We start from the raw sequence: 22,497 nt of genomic DNA, 5'->3' as shown, positions 1-22,497 counted from the left end.
AATATTGAAGCCAAAAAAACAAAATTTTGCTTGAATAATAATATAGTGTTTGCCTGCACTGTGAAGCAAATTATTCAACAATGTATTAAGTATTTTAAGTTGGAACATATCCTACGTTCTTAAATCATTAGGAGAAAAAATTCACTTCTAAAAAAATGTTAAAAATACGCCAGAAATTGGTAAATATTCTTGGTTTACTGTTTAAAAAGTTAATAATTAAAAGAATGAAATTAGACGTAATTCGGTACGAAGACAAAAGTCAATCACTCCACTATTAAATTTCCAAAGTTTCCAAATTTTTTCAACATAGAGGTCACAAAACACTAATTATTTGGTTAAAGTTTTATTCCAATGCAGTATCTATTAAAGTTTCTGAGTTATGAAATTAAAAAAAAAGTAGTAAAAACTTCAGGCCATAACGTCTAGGTCTCCTTAATGTGTGGTGTATCTAATCATTGTTACTGTCACTACTGAAGTGAAATGAAATATATTTCTACGGTTGTAAATTGTAGTTAAACGGCAGTATTTCCTCTGCACATTCTCTCAGTTCAACAGTATCCTACAATTTAATAATGTAAGGGGCGATGAAAAAATCTCTGCTCGAAAATCGTGTAGTCCAGAATCAGTATGCTAATCAGGCAAAATTGCCGTGAGGATTGAGGATTCATCCCACCGATAACCCAGGTCGAAGATACCCGTTTGGTTAAACGCCGTGTTCTGCTGCGTGAACAAGTCCGTAACTTCCTGCTGCATCTCCCCGTCCCCCAGGATTCGTCGACCCTTAGAGGACCTTTTTAGGGGACCGGAGGCGAGGTAATCGCATTGGGAGAGATCAGAACTACAGAGCGGGTGCTCGAGTGTCTCCCACTTGAGACAGCATAACTTCTCCTTTTCAATATTTGCGGTGTGTGGACGTGCGTTATGAAGCAGCAGCACCCCTCGTCGCAGTTTTCCCAGGCGTTACCCCTTAACTGCGCGCTGTAATTTCTCCAGCATTGAGCAGTACCATTCCTCAGTGTTGGAAACACCAGGTTCCTTGAAATGAATAAATAATGGACCCCGTAATCAAAGAACAAGGTTAGCATCTCCTTTACAGCAGATGACTGACTCACTAACTTCTTGGGACGCGGGAGCGATGGATGACACCAATGCATCGTCGACGCCTTCGACTCCGGTTGTGAGTGGTGACACCAGCTTTCATCGCCAGCAACAATGTCCTCAAGAAACGTGTTACCTTCGAAATAGAAGCACATCAGGTTATTGAGGCAAACAGCCACGAGATTTGTTTTTTGTTCGACATTCCACGTCCGGGGTATCCACTAGGTGCAGACGTATCGGTAGCCTAACTCATGCTGGATACCGTGCTGATGTCGAGATCCTTTGCTAGCGCACGAATAGTTATGTGCCGGTCCGCCCTTGTTGCATCATCAACCGCCAGCCTGTTGTCCGTAATGGATGACGCTAGCCTCCAACAACGAGCGGCGTCATCTACATCCATACTCGCAAGCCACCCGACGGCGTGTGGCGGAGGGTACCTTGGGTACCTCTATCGGTTCTCCCTTCTATTCCAGTCTCGTATTGTTCGTGGAAAGAAGGATTGTCGGTATGCCTCTGTGTGGGCTCTAATCTCTTTGATTTTATCCTCACGGTCTCTTCGAGAGATATACGTAGGAGGGAGCAATATACTGCTTGACTCCTTGCTGAAGATATGTTCTCGAAACTTTAACAAAAGCCCGTACCGAGCTACTGAGCGTCTCTGTTGCAGAGTCTTCCACTGGAGTTTATCTACCATCTTCATATCGCTTTCGCGATTACTAAATGATCCTGTAACGAAGCGCGCTGCTCTCTGTTGGATCTTCTCTATCTCTTCTATGAACCCTATCTGGTACGGATACCACACTGGTGAGCAGTATTCAAGCAGTGGGCGAACAAGTGTACTGTAACCTACTTCCTTTGTTTTCGGACTGCATTTCCCTAGGATTCTTCCAATGAATCTCAGTCTGGCATCTGCATTACCGACGATTAATATTGTATGGTCATTCCATTTTAAATCACTCCTAATGCGTACTCCCAGATAATTTATGAAATTAACTGCTTCCAGTTGCTTCCTGCTATATTGTAGCTGAATGATAAAGCCTCTTTATTTCTATGTATTCGCAGCACATTACACTTGTCTACATTGAGATTCAGGTGCCATTCCCTGCACCATGCGTCAATTCGTTGCAGATCCTCCTGCATTTCAGTACAATTTTCCATTGTTACAACCTCTCGATATACTGCAGCATCATCTGCAAAAAGCCTCAGTGAACTTTCGATGTTATCCACAAGGTCATTTATGTATACTGTGAATAGCTACGGTCCTACGACACTCCCCTGCGGCACACCTGAAATCACTTTTACTTCGGAAGATCTCTCCATTGAGAATGACATGCTGCGTTCTGTTATCTAGGAACCCTTTAATCCAATCACACAATTGGTCTGATAGTCCGTATGCTCTTACTTTGTTCATTAAACGATTGTGGGGGACTGTATCAAACGCCTTGAGGAAGTCAAGAAACACGGCATCTACCTGTGAACCCGTGTCTATGGCCCTCTGAGTCTCGTGGACGAATAGTGCGAGCTGGGTTTCACACGATCGTCTTTTTCGAAACCCATGCTGATTCCTACAGAGTAGATTTCTAGTCTCCAGAAAAAAATGGCTCTGAGCACTATGGGACTTAATATCTGTGGTCATCAGTCCCCTAGAACTTAGAACTACTTAAACCCAACTAACCTAAGGACATCACACACATCCATGCCCGAGGCAGGATTCGAACCTGCGACCGTCGCAGTCGCGCAGTTCCGGACTGAGCGCCTAGAACCGCTAGACCATCGAGGCCGGCAGTCTCCAGGAAAGTCATTATAGTCGAACATAATACGTGTTCCAAAATTCTACAACTGATCGACATTAAAGATATAGTTCTATAGTTCTGCACATTGTGTTGAACCGCAACCAGCAAGGAACTTGGCGCACCATTGCTCGTTTAGGCAGACGTGCAGCCTCATACACTGTCTCCGATGAAATGAAATGATCGTATGGCATTACTGGCCGGAAGATCCCATCTGAGATTGTCCGGCCGCCTGTTTCAAGTTTTTTTTATTTGGTGCCGCTTCGGCGATCTGCGCGTCGATGATGTTGAAATGATAACGAGGACAACACTCCGGTGGATGTCTGTCGGTGTTTGTCCTTAGGTAGACAAAAGTAGAGTAACAGCACGTTTGTCCTATTTAGACTTATTTGATAATAATGTCGCCATAGTTCACGTTTCCGAATTTACTGCGCACACGTCGGAAAGATGCGAAAGCCACAATAATCCCTTACCTAAATGTCGGTGCTCATTTACCTGCATCTAAGTTGCACTACGTTGCATATACGCTACAACGGCGCCCTTAAACGGAAAGCTTTTGATCGCTTCTTATATATTAGTGTGTTACAATGTATTTAGCTTCCGACTTTGTTCTGCAAATACGTCTACATTTACACCCACATAAAGCCACCATAAGGCGGAGGACAATGCACGAGAATTATTCCTACCCTTTCCATTCAATTTGTGAGTAACACGTGGGATAGAGGATTGTCGATGCTCCTCTGCACAAGTTGGCATTTCTGTGACTGCACACCATGTGTATGTGATAGGAGAGAAAAAAAAGGGTTCAAATGACTCTGAGCACTATGGGACTTAACATCTGAGGTCATCAGTCCCCTAGAACTTAGAACTACTTAAATCTAACTAACCTAAGGACATCACTCACATCCATGCCCGAGGCAGGATTCGAACCTGCGACGTAGCGGTCGCGCGGTTCCAGACTGAAGCACCTAGAACCGCTCGGCCACACCGGCCTGCTATGGTAGGAGAAAACATGTTTCTAAGTCGTACTTCTGCCACAGTTTTGTGGTTAAAACTCTCTGTAATTCATAACATTGAGTTAGTTACGAAGTTTTGTGACGCTCTCGCGTAGCACCACTTTGAATCTTTTCAATATCTTCCGTGAATTGTACTTCGTACGGGTCCCAGAACAACGGAACTGGCGAGACGAAAGTTCTGCAAGTTACTACCTTGATGGTTGAATTACACTTATTTACGATCCTTCCGACAAATCTCATTCTTGAAGCTGTCTTCCCCATGGCTGTAAGTAAGTTGTCCAGTCCCCTTATATCGGTCCCGACTGGTATTTCTGTGTCTAACTGGCGTTCGCACTAACTACTCGTATACCATGCTTTTTTGTTAATTTAATGTGAGTTCCATTAGATTTATTTATGATGATGATTAACTGCGATTCTTTGAATCGAGAGTTTATCTACAAGTTTTCCTGCACTTCGTTACAATACTTTTCTAATGACGTCAGTTGTTTTGTATCCAATTTCACTGTCTGATTGACATAACAAAATACTACAGACGTCGGCGGTGACAGCCAGCGGAACATATCAAATGATGCGTTTTTCGTACTTGAAACTGAGTTCTGTTCGTCAAGAATACATCGATAGGTTTAAATACGTTGTCAGATGTTCGGCAAGCATATACTTAATTTATGAAGCTATGCTTCTCAGATCTGAAGGAGCAGGCACCCGCCTGATCACCATTACCTGCAGCGTTGCGGCCTCATCAATCAAGAACGCGGGCTTAAGTGGTTCGCGGCGGCAGAGGGTGGGTGGGGCAGTATCGCCTTCCCATCTGTCTCGTGAACTATGTAAGGTATTACGAGGGCGCATTACAGTTAATTTGTGTGTGTAGTTATAATTCATCTGCACTACTGAAGTCTGCCCTACCTGTATTTCCTATCGGTGTCTGTATTTATCTTGCGGCCGTATCCCACGAGCCACTGTTCACTTAATGTGGGAATTTACTTCGCAGTATTATTAGTCCAGCTGTTATTTGTTGTATGAGCGTGTTAAGAGAGACAGAAAGAATTGTATGCAGGAACCATATGGTTTTATGTTCTTTACTTCAAAAATGTATTAGATTTTACAGTATCTCTTAAATCCTGCGCTACTAAATCTACGCAACAGTATTACGCGAGAAGAATCTAGCATTTTTCTCAGCGATTACTATTGCATTACTCGCAACATTATAGCAACACTTTCGTTTGGATTACACCCACCCGCTACAGCCTTAACTTAGCCTCTTAGGAATCGTACGATCCTTTTCTCTGTGACGACCAGAGGGAAATCGCACTAGAGACTTCGTAACAGCCTCCTTCGCCGATGCGTTTCTCTTTCTCGGAAATCCTTCGAACATATTCACGTGAAAAATGCTACTTCCTGATTTTTAATCGATGTGAATTAATGTAACTCATCGCTAATGCTACATGACGCCACTATGTGACTTTCATACCCACTTGCTCACAATGCCCTGAATTTATTTATATTTGAGACGTGGTGCCAATTACACATGACAGCATATTATGTGATCGCTACATCTCATATTTCCACCCCATTTTCTCTGCTTGCTGTTTCTGTGCTATCAGGATGATGATGATGATGATGATTGGTTTGTGGGGCGCTCAACTTCGCGGTCATCAGCGCCCGTACAAAGTCCCAATTCTTTACTCAGTCCAATTCTTTACACAGCTCAGTCGAACCATTGCCACGAATGATGATAATGAAATAATGAGGACAACACAAATGCCCAGTCCCTGGGCAGAGAAAATCCTCAACCCGGCCGGGAATCGAACCCGTGACCCCGTAATCGAGAGGCATCTGTGCTATGACTGACTCCGTTCTGATTCAAAAATTTTGTAGTTAAGGGCTACTACATTTTAACGTATGATTAGATGCTCACGTTTACATTCCTTATTGGTAAGTCCTGACTGGCAATATTGGCACCAGACGGATATTCTGCCGAGGGTGCTAAGTCAGGTGTGTCATGCAGTGGCAGATTTACAAATTTTGCACCCCTAGGCACACATTATATGCGCCCCCCCCCCTCCAAAAGGCATGTTTTAAATAATAACTATTACCCGATCACTTCACAATCGCCGGTTTGGGCGGGAGCGCTGTGAGCTGATGCAGTACTCTGGTATTCGTTGTTCTGAAGGACGCGTCAGCGGTCTAGTCGCGTTCAACCAAAATGTAATATGGTTCCTGAACTGCACTTGGTGTACGGCAGCGGGTAAAACAAACTTAAAACTGCACTGTGTTAACACATTCTTCTGTCGAAAAACAACAGAAACGAACACAAGAAAAATAACTTTTCTTTCATGGCCTAAAAATTCAGCAGAGCGTGTAGGAGACAACGGATTTTTGTTATACAATCACTTTTAATATGTTCTTTTACACTAAACTGTTCAAAACGAAAATAAAAAAGTTGTGTTACGTTCTAAAAATTGAAGCGGACGTGTCATACATTAGAAATTAATACGTACTTTTACAGAGATGCGTTCAAAATTAAAATTAAACTGTCGCTTTACGATCTAATAACTTGAATGTGTAGCAGATGAAAAATCACGTTCTTTATTAATACGCGAATCTACAGGAAAGCGTAAGAAATGAAAATGGAATAGAGATTTCGGTGCACAAACTAATAACTAAATACAGACGAACGAACACAGAACTGGATTTGCTATTACATAATTTTACAGACTAGTGTGGAAAAATCAGATTTGTTTTATAATCTTATAGTTAACGTGTAAAGCATTAGGGTCAGTGTAGCTAGATGCTGCATAATAAGTGTACACAATACCTTTAATCCATGTAAGGGCTGAACAGTTTCGTACTGCAGATACTGCTACCACCGTAACTATTTCTAACGGTATTGGCAAAGCTTTTACGTATTTGTCGACGGAACTGAACTACGTTATTCGTTAACACTTTTCCATCTGAGCGTACTCTCCGGTAACGAATATTTCCGCGATAACTACACATTTCAGCAGACGCCAAGAATACGCATCAGTTGTAATATACTACAGTATCAGTATGAGTTGACTGTACAGCGCCGAGCGGCCTGGGTCATTCGGGTATTGTTTAGTATTGTCGGGCGCCTTCGGTCACGTCTGTACGTAAACGAGGTTTAGTACCGTGTTCTGCCATCGGCAATTGTAAAATAAACAGGTAATACGTAGTTTACAAATCCAATGAATGTGCTAAAAGTTATAATAAAGGTCACATTATAATCTTAAATTTTTAAAACTTATATGAATAAATAAACAGACTCACCAGTCAGCAAAGTTTGCGTCTGGCTTTGACGGCAGGAAACGCGATCATATCTTCATAGTTCAGACGGTTGTCAGTTAGGAGGTCGGCTTCGGTGTAAAGAATGGACACCGCGTTCAATCTCTCCTCAGACAACGTACAACGTAGGTACGATTTCAGTCTTTTAAGAGCCGAAAACGAGCGTTCTGCTGAACAATTTGTAAGTGCCATACATAGAAATAGTCTAAGAGCAATGTCAACATTCGGAAACACGGACTGTAACCTCTCTTTTCGTAAAAATTTAATCATTTCGACTGCTATATCACTAATCTCAGAAGCTGTCAAAAGTTCCGAGAAATGAACTCATTCACTAGGGAAGGAGGCTCTTAATCTGCGTCATATGACTGCACGTTCAGTAATATCGTCAGGTGAACTGTTCTTAAGGTTACTGAAAACTGTGAAGGAGTCCAACAGTGTTCTATAGCTTTCCTTCCTCCTCTCTAATTCGGCGTACAAGTTGTTGAGTAGTCGGAGAAATGTTTCGACTCTAAATTTTTTCCTTCCAGTCAGAAAAACTTCTTCGGAGTCCGCTTGTTCGTCACCATGAAGTTTGCGTTTTCGTGATCTTTTATAGGTGCATTCATAGTCTATATTAGTCACAATCTCGATGGATTTATATTCATAATAGTCGAACGTGCCACGAATAGATGCAATAAATCCTACAAGTGATTCATATAATCCAAGCACTATTTTAATATCAATATTTACACTTTGCAATTTCAGATTTACACCATTAAATCTCTGGCGTATGTCCTTCCAAACTATCATCAAAGTACTGTTTCTAGTCTGCTGAGTTGATTCAATAAAGCTGAAGCCTCATTTCGCAGAAGTGGTGTTTCAAACGTATTATTCGCAGTATGTCTGAGGACATAGATAACGCCCTCCCAGTTTTCATATAGACTTATACACGCTTCCTCTCTTGCTGGCCAACGTGTTTTTGATAAACTTTTTACCGTTTTGCTTCCTGGTTTCATGAAAGAAAGAAGTTTATCCCAGCACTGAGTAGAAGCAGAGAAAAACGTATAAGGTTTTGCACTACACTGAAAAATGAACATACTTCCTGACAACAGCTTTCAGCACTAGTGCCGACTAAAGTCAAAGAATGCTACACAAGGCACAGAATGCGCTTTGGGATTTCGTTCTTTAATGCGTGCCTGCAAACCAGTGTAGGTTCCTGATATAATGCTTGCGTTGTCGTATGACTGGCCTCTACAGTCAGTAATACCAATGAAATTTGTAGACAGGACTTTTAGTATGGCCTCAGTTATGTTTTCGGACTTGTGCCACGGGTTTGGTAAAAATAGAAGGAAACGTTCAAAAGGTTCACCATTCTCGTCCACATATATTAATATGAAAGATAATTGATCAATTTACAGGCGTATGGAAAAACTGGTAGAAACCGACCTCGGGGAAGATCAGTTTGGATTCCGCAGAAATGTTAGAACACGTCAGGCAATACTGACCCTACGATTTATCTTAGAAAGTAGATTAAGGAAAGGCAAACCTACGTTTTTAGCATTTGTAGACTTAGAGAAAGCTTTTGACATGTTGACTGGAATACTCTCTTTCAAATTCTGAAGGCAGCAGGGGTAAAATACAGGGAGCGAAAGGCCATTTACAATTTGTACAGAAACCAGATGGCAGTTATAAGAGTCGAGGGGCATCAAAGGGAAGCAGTGGTTTGGAAGGGAGTGAGACAGGGTTGTAGCCTATCCCCAATGTTATTCAATCTGTATATTGAGCAAGCAGTAAAGGAAACAAAAGAAAAATTCGGAGTAGGTATTAAAATCCACGGAGAAGAAATAAGAACTTTGAGGTTCGCCGATGACATTGCAATTCTGTCACAGACAGCAAGGACTTGGAAGAGCAGTTGAATGGAATGGACAGTGTCTTGAAAGGAGGGTATAAGATGAACATCAACAAAAGCAAAACGAGGATAATGGAATGTAGTCGAATTAAGTCGGGTGATGTTGAGGAAATTAGATTAGGAAATGAGACACTTAAAGTAGTAAAGGAGTTTTGCTATTTGGGGAGCAAAATAACTGATGATGGTCGAAGTAGAGAGGATATAAAATGTAGACTGGCAATGGCAAGGAAAGCATTTCTGAAGAAGAGAAATTTGTTAACATCGAGTATGGATTTAAGTGTCAGGAAGTCGTTTCTGAAAGTATTTATATGGAGTGTAGCCATGTATGGAAGTGAAACATGGAAGGTAAATGGTTTAGACAAGATGAGAAGGAAGCTTTCGAAATGTGGTGCTACAGAAAAATGCTGAAGATTAAATGGGTAGATCACATAACTAATGAGGAGGTATTGAATATAATTGAGGAGAAGAGGAGTTTGTGGCACAACTTGACTAGAAGAAGGGATCGGTTGGTAGGACATATTCTGAGGCACAAAGGGATCACCAATTTAGTATTGGAGGGCATAGGGTAAAAATCGTAGAGGGAGACCAAGAGATGAATACACTAAGCAGATTCAGAAAGATGTAGGTTGTGGTAGGTACTGGGAGATGATGAAGCTTGGAAAGGATAGAGTAGCATGGAGAGCTGCATCAAACGAGTCTCAGGACTGAGGACCACAACAACAACAACAACAACAACAACAATTGATCAATATGTGAAATGTCCGTAGTAGAATCTACTATTATAGAGAAATATTTGGCCTGTTTTATTTCACTTATGGTAATTGTTTTTATTTGTTCAGAAAGAAGCTATATCACTTCATCAAAGATTGTGGAAGAAAGATAACTTGTATGTCCATGGCCTGGGTTTCCATATCGTTCAACGTGCTTTGTGAGAAAAGGATCACACTCTGTTACAAGATCAAGAGACATCATAAATAGACCATTATGTAATGAGTGGAATCTTTCAACGTGTCCACATGGAGGGAAGTCCACGACTTGTTAGCTTCTTCACTATTGCAAACACCCTTTTCAACACCCTGCGCCAGTACATTGTTTCTGTCTCAACATATGTCTCGAAATGGTTGTCCACTGTTTCAAGTGACTTTTTTCTTGTTAAGAAGATTGTGACGAGATAAAATATTGGAAATATTTTTCCAATCTCCAATACCATTAGTAGCAATAACGGCCTTACCTCCGATAAATTTACATGGTGCACAAAAAACAGCACCTGTGCTACAGGAGTTTACTAGAAAATCACGCAAAGTTGATTCACCATTTTAAAGTTTACGGTAAAATACATTTTTGTTCAAATAGCTGATTTTATCGCCTATTGATCTTGCTGAATTAGAAAAATCACCGTTACAATTTTGATTAATGCCATGTTGTAAGAGAATGTCGATTGTTGATCCATTGACACACCATTCTGCAGGATCAACACTAATGAGGTTATTTCTTTTTGTAACGACTGATTCGACGCTTCGTTTTTCGAGAAACTCGAAATTAGGAACAATTTGCTTTTCTTCATTTTTAACTTTTGTTAAAATACCAGAAATATCATCTGTACTACTTGAACTCGAAGTCGAACCAGCAACATTTTTTGCGAAAAATTAATCTACTCTGCTAAGCGTTTTTAGAACATTGGCTTCTCGTTCTCACCTTTCCTTCGATAATTTCCGAAATGCCGCCACACTTAACTTTGCACGTTTGCTTTTTTCACTGTATTCATGTTAAGGCGCCTACAAAATTGTCAACCAACAGTCAAAACGAAAGAAAAAAATTGTTAAAGGAAAGAAAGAAAGACTGTATCCAGTTTCAATCGCACTACACCGCACATGAACACAAAGCTTTTTACATTAAACACGGCACACGAGCACAAAGATTTTTCCTTTAAACACGGAGCGCTGAACTGCCCAACTCGAATTACTTGACGTAACTGTGCTATGATAGAATAATTTAATTTCATTGTCGCTTGTTTCTCTCTTGTCAGTGAGCAGCAAAAGCACACCAGCCGACTGAAATTCGTCTCGTAAAGAAAACGGGACAGTCCCTTTTTTGGCTTCTGTTTCCCGTGTAGCCGGAATTATAGCTGGGACGCAAATATGTTCTGAATATTCTTGACACTGTCTTTCTAATTTAAAAAGCAAATAATTTTTGCAATTTCTTGCAGTGACGTGTGCTGGATCGACTCTTAGCCCACTTATTCTTATAACATTTTAACGGATTCTGTGGGCAGAGAAGACAGACGACAACGTTTCAGTAGTCTTGTTGGCAGTCGATGTGGTGTGATGTCATTTGTGTGAACACTGCTGTTGTGTCCACACGCAAATGCACCTTTTGTTCCAGCATAAAATAAAAATAATCTTTCCTCAAAGAAAAAAAGCTTAGCTAAGAAGTTTAATATAAAATTTGCAATGCCATGTACCATTCGATTGGACAGAGAAGGAACTTTGATATTGTGCAGGCTGCAGCACAATAAATGAGACAAACGAAAGTTGGTTTCTTCTTCTTTTTTTGCCAAAAAAGTAACTAAGTAAATAAAATTTTTAAACTGCTGTGAAGTGTATTTCACACATTATTAGATATTCTGCTTATGTTCTTTACGTATAAACATGTGTTTAAAAATGTAAAACATTCCCAGTATCAACACGTTTTGTTAAACGTGTGTCATTAAATTAAAGCTCAGATACTGAAGACCACAGAGCTTTCATATTAATTACAGTAATGGAGGGTTGACTTGATACTTCCCCGTAATTTCTACAAGAAATTTAAGTAGAGTCGCGTTTTACGTACTGAGGCCCACACATGTTACAGTATTTAAGAAACTGCTGATTAGTTCATCACAGATTTTCAGCGGTCCCGGTATTTTCACGTGGAAAATATTGTATGGTTTAGTAGAAGCCGACAACATTCTCTGAATAATAACGTTTCGAACATTGTATTGTAGATTGCCGTCCTGACAGCTTACTTCATAATATTTTGAACGATCATGAAGATGATACCAGACAGAAACCCAATGTTAAATTTCCATTTAGTCACCAAGTAAACTATGTATATTTCCAAGGTTGTACTGTCGAATTTCGTTCTTAAGGCTTATTGAAACTAGCAAGTTGTTTAACTACACTCCTGGAAATGGAAAAAAGAACACATTGACACCGGTGTGTCAGACCCACCATACTTGCTCCGGACACTGCGAGAGGGCTGTACAAGCAATGATCACACGCACGGCACAGCGGACACACCAGGAACCGCGGTGTTGGCCGTCGAATGGCGCTAGCTGCGCAGCATTTGTGCACCGTCGCCGTCAGTGTCAGCCAGTTTGCCGTGGCATACGGAGCTCCATCACAGTCTTTAACACTGGTAGCATGCCGCGACAGCGTGGACGTGAACCGTATGTGCAGTTGACGGACTTTGAGCGAGGGCGTATAGTGGGCATGCGGGAGGCCGGGTGGACGTACCGCCGAATTGCTCAACACGTGGGGCGTGAGGTCTCCACAGTACATCGATGTTGTCGCCAGTGGTCGGCGGAAGGTGCACGTGCCCGTCGACCTGGGACCGGACCGCAGCGACGCACGGATGCACGCCAAGACCGTAGGATCCTACGCAGTGCCGTAGGGGACCGCACCGCCACTTCCCAGCAAATTAGTGACACTGTTGCTCCTGGGGTATCGGCGAGGACCATTCGCAACCGTCTCCATGAAGCTGGGCTACGGTCCCGCACACCGTTAGGCCGTCTTCCGCTCACGCCCCAACATCGTGCAGCCCGCCTCCAGTGGTGTCGCGACAGGCGTGAATGGAGGGACGAATGGAGACGTGTCGTCTTCAGCGATGAGAGTCGCTTCTGCCTTGGTGCCAATGATGGTCGTATGCGTGTTTGGCGCCGTGCAGGTGAGCGCCACAATCAGGACTGCATACGACCGAGGCACACAGGGCCAACACCCGGCATCATGGTGTGGCGAGCGATCTCCTACACTGGCCGTACACCACTGGTGATCGTCAAGGGGACACTGAATAGTGCACGGTACATCCAAACCGTCATCGAACCCATCGTTCTACCATTCCTAGACCGGCAAGGGAACTTGCTGTTCCAACAGGACAATGCACGTCCGCATGTATCCCGTGCCACCCAACGTGCTCTAGAAGGTGTAAGTCAACTACCCTGGCCAGCAAGATCTCCGGATCTGTCCGCCATTGAGCATGTTTGGGACTGGATGAAGCGTTGTCTCACGCGGTCTGCACGTCCAGCACGAACGCTGGTCCAACTGAGGCGCCAGGTGGAAATGGCATGGTTAGCCGTTCCACAGGACTACATCCAGCATCTCTACGATCGTCTCCATGGGAGAATAGCAGCCTGCATTGCTGCGAAAGGTGGATATACACTGTACTAGTGCCGACATTGTGCATGCTCTGTTGCCTGTGTCTATGTGCCTGTGGTTCTGTCAGTGTGATCATGTGATGTATCTGACCCCAGGAATGTGTCAATAAAGTTTCCCCTTCCTGGGACAATGAATTCACGGTGTTCTTATTTCAATTTCCAGGAGTGTATATTAAGAATTCTTGTTGTTTGTAAGCGCAGTTATTTTAAAACTTAAAAGGTTAAAGTGAGTACACAGCAAAAAATGCCGCCCCTCTTAAGGTGCTGCCCCTAGGCCCGTGCGTTGTGGGCCTATATGTAAATCCGCCACTGGTGTCAGGTGTGAGCCGTGGATGTCTCCCCGACCGCTGCAAATCGTGGGGCTCAGCCAAACCGCATTCTGATGACCTCACCCTCGGTGCCCAGCGGCTAACTGTACTTCTGTCGACAGCAGATGCTCCCTAGATTTTGCACAAACGTTTGTGAATATTCCCCACAGTTTCTTTCCCTGCAGTGAGAAATTAAATGACGGCACGTTGCTTGTAACGTATATCACCTTTAGGAGCCAGTTTGAAACCGTCAGGTAGCTACGCTATCTGTCGGAAGTGACGGAAACTTGGCGTGCTCACTCAGGAGACTTGAAATAATACAGACGTAACGTTTAGCATTCGTAGCATTGTTTTCGATTGAGAAAAAAAAATGCGTTGCATTACTTTCTGCGCAACCCTTGTATTTGAAGGTATTATTTCCTTTCTGTAAGCTGAAATATAATCTGTTCGTTTTCATTTAGTTGTTTGCTCCTTTATCGCAACCGGGCGGGGTGGCGCAATGGTTAGCACACTGGACTCGCATTCGGGAGGACAACGGTTCAAACCCGCATCTGGCCATACTCATTTAGATTTTCTGTGATCTCCCTAAATCGCTTTAGGCAAATGTTTGAGAGATTCCTTTGAAAGGGCATGCCGACTTCCTTCCCCATCCCTCCCTAATCCGATGGGACTGGTGACTTCGCTGTTTGATCCCTCCCTCAAATCAACCAACCTTTATCGCACATGAATCATCCTCACAGGTTTCGTTTGCTTTCTCTACAAGAAATTTTCGCTTTTCATGTGGAATTATAACGCTGCTGCCATCAATGAACTGATTTCCTTTCCATGTCTAACATTTGCTGGAAAGAAAATAGCGCCTTTATAGAATAATTTATTTATGGAGTTATATTGGATCTAAGGTGCCACCCCTAGCAAATCAATATTTATATCTTCTGGACTCAATGAATATTCACAACAATTTTATTTTTCAGTCGCGCGGGGTAGCCGAACGGTCTTAGGCGTCTTGTCACGGACCGCGCGGCTACCCCTGTCGGAGGTTCGAGTCCTCCCTCGGGCATGGGTGTGTGTGTCGTCCTTAGCGTAAGTTAGTTCAAGATAAATTAAGTAGTGTGTAAGCTTAGGGACCGATGACATCCGCAGTTTGGTCCCGGAAGACCTTACCATAAATTTCCAAATTTTATTTTTGAGACCTGTGCTGTCCCTTCACTTGGTACCCTTTTTTATAAATACTGAATGGCGTCAGTCAATCCATCCACATTTCATATAATTTTGTGATTTTTTCAGGTTCTGCAGATAGTCTTTTCTCTGGCTGTGTCTCATTTTTTTTTCCATGCCAGAGAGGAAGATCACGTTGGGAACCGAAATCGAGTGTGTTTTAGATTCATTACATTTGCTGTTCAGCACACCAGCTAACCACCTGTTCCAAGCTTGCATGAGCTTTGAATTGAATGAATGTGGGTGTAATTGCAAATATATGTAACTTGGTGAATTCAGATGGAATTTCTTGCTTCAGGTTCATAGCAGAAGCCCGGGAACGGCAGTTGAGTTTAATTTTCGAAGCCGCCTGATGCACTGCTCGGGCAGAGCGTTATCTGCACCAGTTTTCTTAATGAGCGTCTTCGCGATTGGCTTTTACAGACCCAAGGGCGAACGATGCGTCTGCTAATATGTTAGACATTGAATCGATGAGATATTTTGAGAACGAGGAAACGGGCATCGTCTCTCCTGTCTTCTGACTTGAGAAGTCAACTGGCACCACTGACAAATCCGTCTTGCTGATTCGTCAGCTCGCCCCCTCCAAGTTTTTTCGGTCAGTGTACACAGAGGCAAGGCAAGTTAAATTTCTTACAGGGTTAGTCAGTCGCAGAAGAGTTGCTAAGCTGGTCTGTCGTTAAGTATGATGCGTTGCTTCGATGTGCACTTAGACGGCGATTTTGGATGGGATTTATCTCAGATTTTTCGAAATAGGAACTTTCTGTAATCTTAAAGCCATTTGTTAAGAAACGTTATGGGCTTCCCGTGAGTGATAATTTTGCTCTCTTAACTAAATTCAGATGAGGCAGTACTAGTTCTTTACTCAGTCACGATTCACTTTGTGCCACAAGTTTCCCACTGTGTTTCGTATTTCTTCCCATTACGAGCTATAAAAAGAGTTTTGTCGATTTAACCTCTAATAGAAACTTTACCTTCAGTTATTTGTGAATGATTCTTCAGATATGAGCATACGTGCGTCCGTGTTACGTCCATGACCCAGTCTAATCCCCATTGATTAATGGTAATTAATACAGTTTGCTCGTAGGAAACCAAAGTGTTAAGACTTTGTGTCTGTTACATGTTAAATGAAGTACAGGAGTAAGCTCCACCTAGTGAATACATGTTCTGTAAACATCAATTTCGTTTGTTAAACTTTTCCCCAACGTGCCAATCAGCACGCCATCCTCCGTTCTGCGATAACTAACCTCGCGCATTCTGTAACAGAAAAGTATCAGGAATCATTTAACCGAGTTCTATCTGTAATTAGTCGATCGTAAGTCCGGTGGATAGATTACTGTTACACGTTTTCCTGCTGATAGGACCCAGGGCCAAGTCCAATTAATATGTCTGGAACTTCAGTCTACTTGGAAGTTATTGTGTGATAAGCACTGAGTTTATCCAATAGAAATCTCGCGACAACGAAAAGTCTCTGCCATTGGGCAGAAGATCGTGCCACCAAAAAATCAACTGTCGATATTTAGTCTTTTTCATTAGTCATGACACAGTGGGCGTCTTTTAGTACGATTGAAACCAGTTACAAACCTGTAATATTTCTAGCTCCTTCAGCTTAACTTTATGATGGAGTGTCGAAGACCTCTAACAGATCTAAAAATATACCAGGGCCATGGTCATCTAGTGCCTCAAACACCACTTATGCAAACCCAGCTGTGGATGATTCTTGTCTATTGTGGTAATGAAACTGTGGTTGATTAAGAAGGATCTGTTAATTTAGAAAACTAGCTGAGAAACCTGGCTTTGCATCTTTATTTATTTGTCTATTCCAGTCTTCTATTAGTCCTTCCCCTATCTCCGTCCCATCTCCCCCAGCCCCCCCCTCTCTATCCTTATCCTCCTTTGAACTCTCTCTGTCCATCTTCTCCACTGTACTTTCTTTGTCCATCTCCTCCTACCCCCTCTCTTCCATCTCCTCCACTGCCCTCTTTCTACCCATCCACTCTCTCTTTATCCAGTTCTCCTCCCTTCCCTCTTTAGCAACCCCACTGTCCCTGTCCATTACCTCCACCCCTCCCTCTCTCTGTCCACCTCCTCCCACCCCCTCTCTATCCATCTCCTCCACTGCCCTCTTCCTACCCATCCCCTCTCTCTTTATCCAATTCTCCTCCCTTCCCTCTTTATCCATCCCCACTGTCCCTATCCATTACCTCCACCCACTCACTCTCTTTCCATCTCCTCCTGCCGTCTCCTCTGTCAATTTTCTCTTGCCGCCCTCTCTCTGTCCACCTCCTTCACCTCCTACTCTCTTTCCATCTCCTCCTGACCCCCTCTCTACCCACTTCATCCTGCCTCTGCTCTCTGTCAATCTGCTCCTTACCTTCTCTCTGTCCATCTCTCCCTGCCCCCTCCGTCTGTCGATCTGTTCGTCCCCTTCTCTCTGTCAACCTGCTGTTCCCCTTCTCTCTGTCCATCTCCCTCTCTCCTCCTCCTATCTGTGCCTACCTCCTCTTTCCCCCTCTCTGTCTGTCCACCTCCTTGTCCTCCTTTCCCTCTCCACGTTACCGCACTCATTCCAATAGGAGGCTGATAATTCTTATCCCTACAGTAATTCTTACCACACTGTAATTAATGTGAGTACCATATCTGAAATAGTTCCTGGGGTTCAGGATGAGGTGCTTACCCACGTCTCTGCTAGCGAACACACATGTCAAATATGATTACCACATATTTAACAAGTTTCACGCGTATTTATACACGTATTTCACCTATAAGTCTAGCGAATTTCGCCCTGCAGTTTCATTTTCACGCAGCTTAATGTTTATGACGACGTAACTCCTCAAGTATGTGCTGTACAATGACACAATTTTGCACGTATATCTAGTGGGATATGTGCCTACTGTGTGCAAATTGTGTTGTGAATAGAGTTAATAGTAAAAATGAAAATAATTTAAAAGCTCATGCATGATTCATTAGCCTGTGTTTCACACACTGCAGGCCGTTGAAACTACAACACCATGAAAATAGCAAATAACGAGGCATCCTTAGAGTGGGAAAGCAGAATAGTAGCAAGAATACTTGATTAAATCTAGAGGTGATTTATGAGTGGAAAATGGGCGAAATTGAGCACACAGAACTGCCACCTCTGGCAGCAGTAATGGATGTAACCTGGAAGTGCATCGAGTCGCACTGAGCTCGGATGGGAGATACGTGCTACCTCAGCTCGATGACAGAGTTCATCAATCCTAATTGCTGGTGACTGATGGCATGCCATGCTCTCTGCAGTTCCTGACTACATGTTTTCAGTGAGTGGGAAATCTGGAGAAGATGCTGGCTAGGACAACAGGGGAACCATCTCTGTATCGAGGTGGGTCAGGACGTATGAGGCAGTATGTGCTCTTGTCATTTTGTCGAAATATAGCTTCACGGAGATCTCCGCGATAGGGTACAACCATCACCCAGAATGCAACGTGTACTATCTAAATTATAAGCTGCAAGGAACAGAGGTGATCCTGCTGTGTACCCGATGCCATACCAGGTACTCGGCTGACGAATGCAATCTGCAACGCTCATTTTCCTCGGAGCCTCCACACAGGGATACGTCAATTGCGACTCTGTACGCAGGACTGGGATTCGTCTGAAAGGACGACGTGGTGCAGCTATCGTGTCCAGTGTGGTCGTTGTCGAGTGCACCACTATCGACGTACCTCTCTCTGCTGCGACGTGAAGGGAAGCCATAATAACAGTTCCTCTGATGGACAGTCTATTGTGCTCTGCACTGTCTTATTGCAGACAAGCCGATTTTCTAATTCGAGGCCCGTGAGGTACTGTTCAATCCTCCTCGGCCAACGAACAATATGTGTATCCCCTCTGGCACTAGTTGTGTGGGGCCACTCAGATCCTGCATGACGATGAGTGTTCCTTGTATTCCGCTTGGTGATCAGGCATGGGCAACCTTTGGTGAGCTGCCTCATTCCCATAATAAAGGCCGGTATTACACTATCAAATTTCTTTGCCAAAGATTTCATCAAAGATGTGATCAAATATTCGTCAAATATATTTGACAATGATCTTTGACGTGGCGCTGAAAAGGGGTACTACACTCAAAAAAATGTTCAAATGTGTGTGAAATCTTATGGGACTTGACTGCTAAGGTCATCAGTCCCTAAGCTTACACACTACTTCACCTAAATTATCCTAAGGACAAATGCCCGAGGGAGGACTCGAACCTCCACCGGGACCAGCCGCACAGTCCATGACTGCAGCGCCTTTAGACAGCTCGGCTAATCATGCGCGGCGGTATTATACTTTCATCATATTTTTTCGTCAAAGTTCAAGATGGCTGACAGCAACAACTTGTTATTAACCATAGCAGTTGCATGTACCACAATTGCACTGTTTCCATATACGGAAGAGAAGCGGGGGGAATAAAAGGAAATGTACTTGGGTGAAGCTGTGGGTTTTACGATGACACGATAATAGCATTCAACAAAACTTGTTACATGAGCTTATAATGGAGGACGTCAAGTCGTACATCAATTACTTAAGAATGGATGAGCATATATTTCCGTATGTGCTCAGTGAAGTGTATCCTCATATCGCAAAGCACAATACTCACTTAAGAACTGCTATATCTGCAGAAAACAGGCTCACTGTAACACACCGATTCCTTGCTGCAGGGGAGAGAGAGTTAGGTTAGGTTAGGTTAGATCAGGTCTCCAATCTTCTTAATCTATTTTTGTATTCAGGGTGCCTCACGTTGTAAAGCACCTCATCAGATTCCTACACCTCTATTAGTTTTGTAGTTGTTGGTACACACCAATTGTATTTAATAGCAATGTTTATAAAAACACTACAGATGACAGAACGCTGCAGCGATGCTAGCGCTCCACGTGGTAACATGTCACATTGCAGTGAACAGAAGACAAGTGACTTCTTTGATCAGATCTACAGTGAGGCCCTAGATTTGATCAAATATTTGACGACATTTGACAAAGTTCCCTATTACACCATCAAATTTCTTTGCAAAGATATTGGACAAAGAAATTTGTTAGTGTAATACCGACCTAAGCTCCAGGGCTGCCTCATCACTTGACGCGACAGCAACGCTCCTAGCGCATAAAGTCAGAACTATACCATCCGTGACGTTGAAATGTATTTCGGGTAGCGGACCAATACGAATGGCACCGCTTTCCCGATACGTCCCGCCAGCAAATTCTCTCACAAAACGCGCGTTCTTGATAGTACATTCAGATGTTTACTTCGTTTTCGCGTCGTGAACATCGTTCCTTTACTTACGACGTTTCAAAACAGCTGTCTTAAATGCCGTTAGTGAAGAAACAATGACTCCGAAGCGCCAGGCATGTCGAAACGTCATCTTGAAAAATATACGCCTATAAAAATTACTAGTTACAGCTAATTCATTATAAATTACCCTCAGTTTCAACAGCGGCTCTCTCTTCCACGAATTTCTTCTGCGGAATGGATTGAAATCAATAGCGGCTCGGATCCGGCCCGCGGGCCGCCGACTGTCCACCTGTGTTCACTGTGTTGCTCAGAATGACAGGTAGTACCGTGTCGCTAAATGACCCCTACGTCGCCGGACGTGGAGTTGGAAGCTGTCCCTGTTGCCCCGGCGGCACGCGAGCGCGGCCATTGTTCGCAGGCAGGCGTGTAATGGCGCCGCAGCTGCGGCTGTGCCTGGCCGCGACTCCCGTTCACCTTGGCGAGCCGGCACCGAGCAGGCGCCGATTCGCCGCCACCTGTCTGCCCGCGGCTCCGTATACTCGCTGCGGTCCCTGCTCGACGTTTCATCCTCCAGCATTACTTACACGCGCTCTCGGAACCCGAGTAGCCAGCCCACAGCGTATTCTTACACCCACCACACAATTTTACTGGGAAAAGTTCTTCATCGAGTTATTAGAGCTGCGCATGAACGTCGAAAACATTTTATTGAGCCGGCAGGTAACATCATCTTCGATCTGCCGAAACTACACTACTGGCCATTAAAATTGCTACACCAAGAAGAAATGCAGATCACAAACGGGTATTCATTGGACAAATATATTATTCTAGAACTGACATGTGATTACATTTTTACGCAATTTGGGTGCATAGATCCTGAGAAATCAGTACCCAGAACAACCACCTCTGGCCGTAATAACGGCATTGATCCTCCTGGGCATTGAGTCAAATAGAGCTTGAATGGCATGTACAGGTACAGCTGCCCATGCAGCTTCAACACGATACCACAGTTCATCAAGAGTAGTGACTGGCGTATTGTGACGAGCCAGATGCTCGGTCACCATTGACCAGACGTTTTCAATTGGTGAGAGATCTGGAGAATGTGCTGACCAGGGCAGCAGTCGAACATTTTCTGTATCCAGAAAGACCCGTACAGGACCTGCAACATGCGGTCGTGCATTATCCTGCAGAAGTGTAGGGTTTCGCAGGGATCGAATGAAGGTTAAAGCCACGGGTCGTAACATATCTGAAATGTAACGTCCACTGTTCAAAGTGCCGTCAGTGGGAACAAGAGGTGACCGGTAAGTGTAACCAATGGCACAACATAAAATTACGCCGGGTGATTAGCCAGTATGGAGATGACGCATACACGCTTCCAACGGAACTCAAGGACTTTGAACGTGGTCAGGCAATTGGGTGTCTCTTGTGTCATACGCCTGCATGCTAGATTTCCACACTCCTAAACATCCCTAGGTCCACTGTTTCCGATGTAATAGTGAAGTGGAAACGTGAAGGGACACGTACAGCACAAAAGCGTACAGGCCGACTTCGCCTGTTGACTGACACAGACCGCCGACAGTTGAAGAGGGTCGTAATGTGTAATAGGCATACATCTATCCAGATCATCACACAGGAATTCCAAACTGCATCAGGATCCATTGCAAGTACTATGACAGTTAGCTGGGAGGTGAGAAAACTTGGATTTTATACTCGAGCGATAAATGCCAAACGACGACTCGCTTGGTGTAAGGAGCGAAAAACACTGGACGATTGAACAGTGGAAAAACGTTGTGTGGAGTGACGAATCACGGTACACAATGTGGCGATTCGATGACACGGTGCGGGTATGGCGAATGTCCGGTGAACGTCGTCTGCCAGCGTGTGTTGTGCCAACAGTAAAATTCGGAGGCAGTGGTGTTACGGTGTGGTAGTGTTTTTCATGGAGGGGATTGCACCCCTTGTTGTTTTGCGTTGAACTGTCACAGCACAGACCTACGTTGATGTTGTAAGCACCTTCTTGCTTCCCACTGTTGAAGAACAATTCTGGGATGGCGTTTGCATCATTCACCACGATCGAGCATCTGTTCATAATGCACAGCTTGTGGCGGAGTGGTTACATGACAGTAACATCCCTGTAATGGACTGGCCTGCACAGAGTCCTGACCTGAATCCTACAGATCACCTTTCGTATGTTTTGGAATGCCGACTTCGTTCCAGGCCTAACTGGCCGACG

The sequence above is a fragment of the Schistocerca cancellata genome, chromosome 4, assembly GCF_023864275.1.
Source record: "Schistocerca cancellata isolate TAMUIC-IGC-003103 chromosome 4, iqSchCanc2.1, whole genome shotgun sequence".
In the NCBI taxonomy this organism is placed as follows: Eukaryota; Metazoa; Arthropoda; class Insecta; order Orthoptera; family Acrididae; genus Schistocerca; species Schistocerca cancellata.
Note: the sequence above shows the minus strand (reverse complement) of the source record.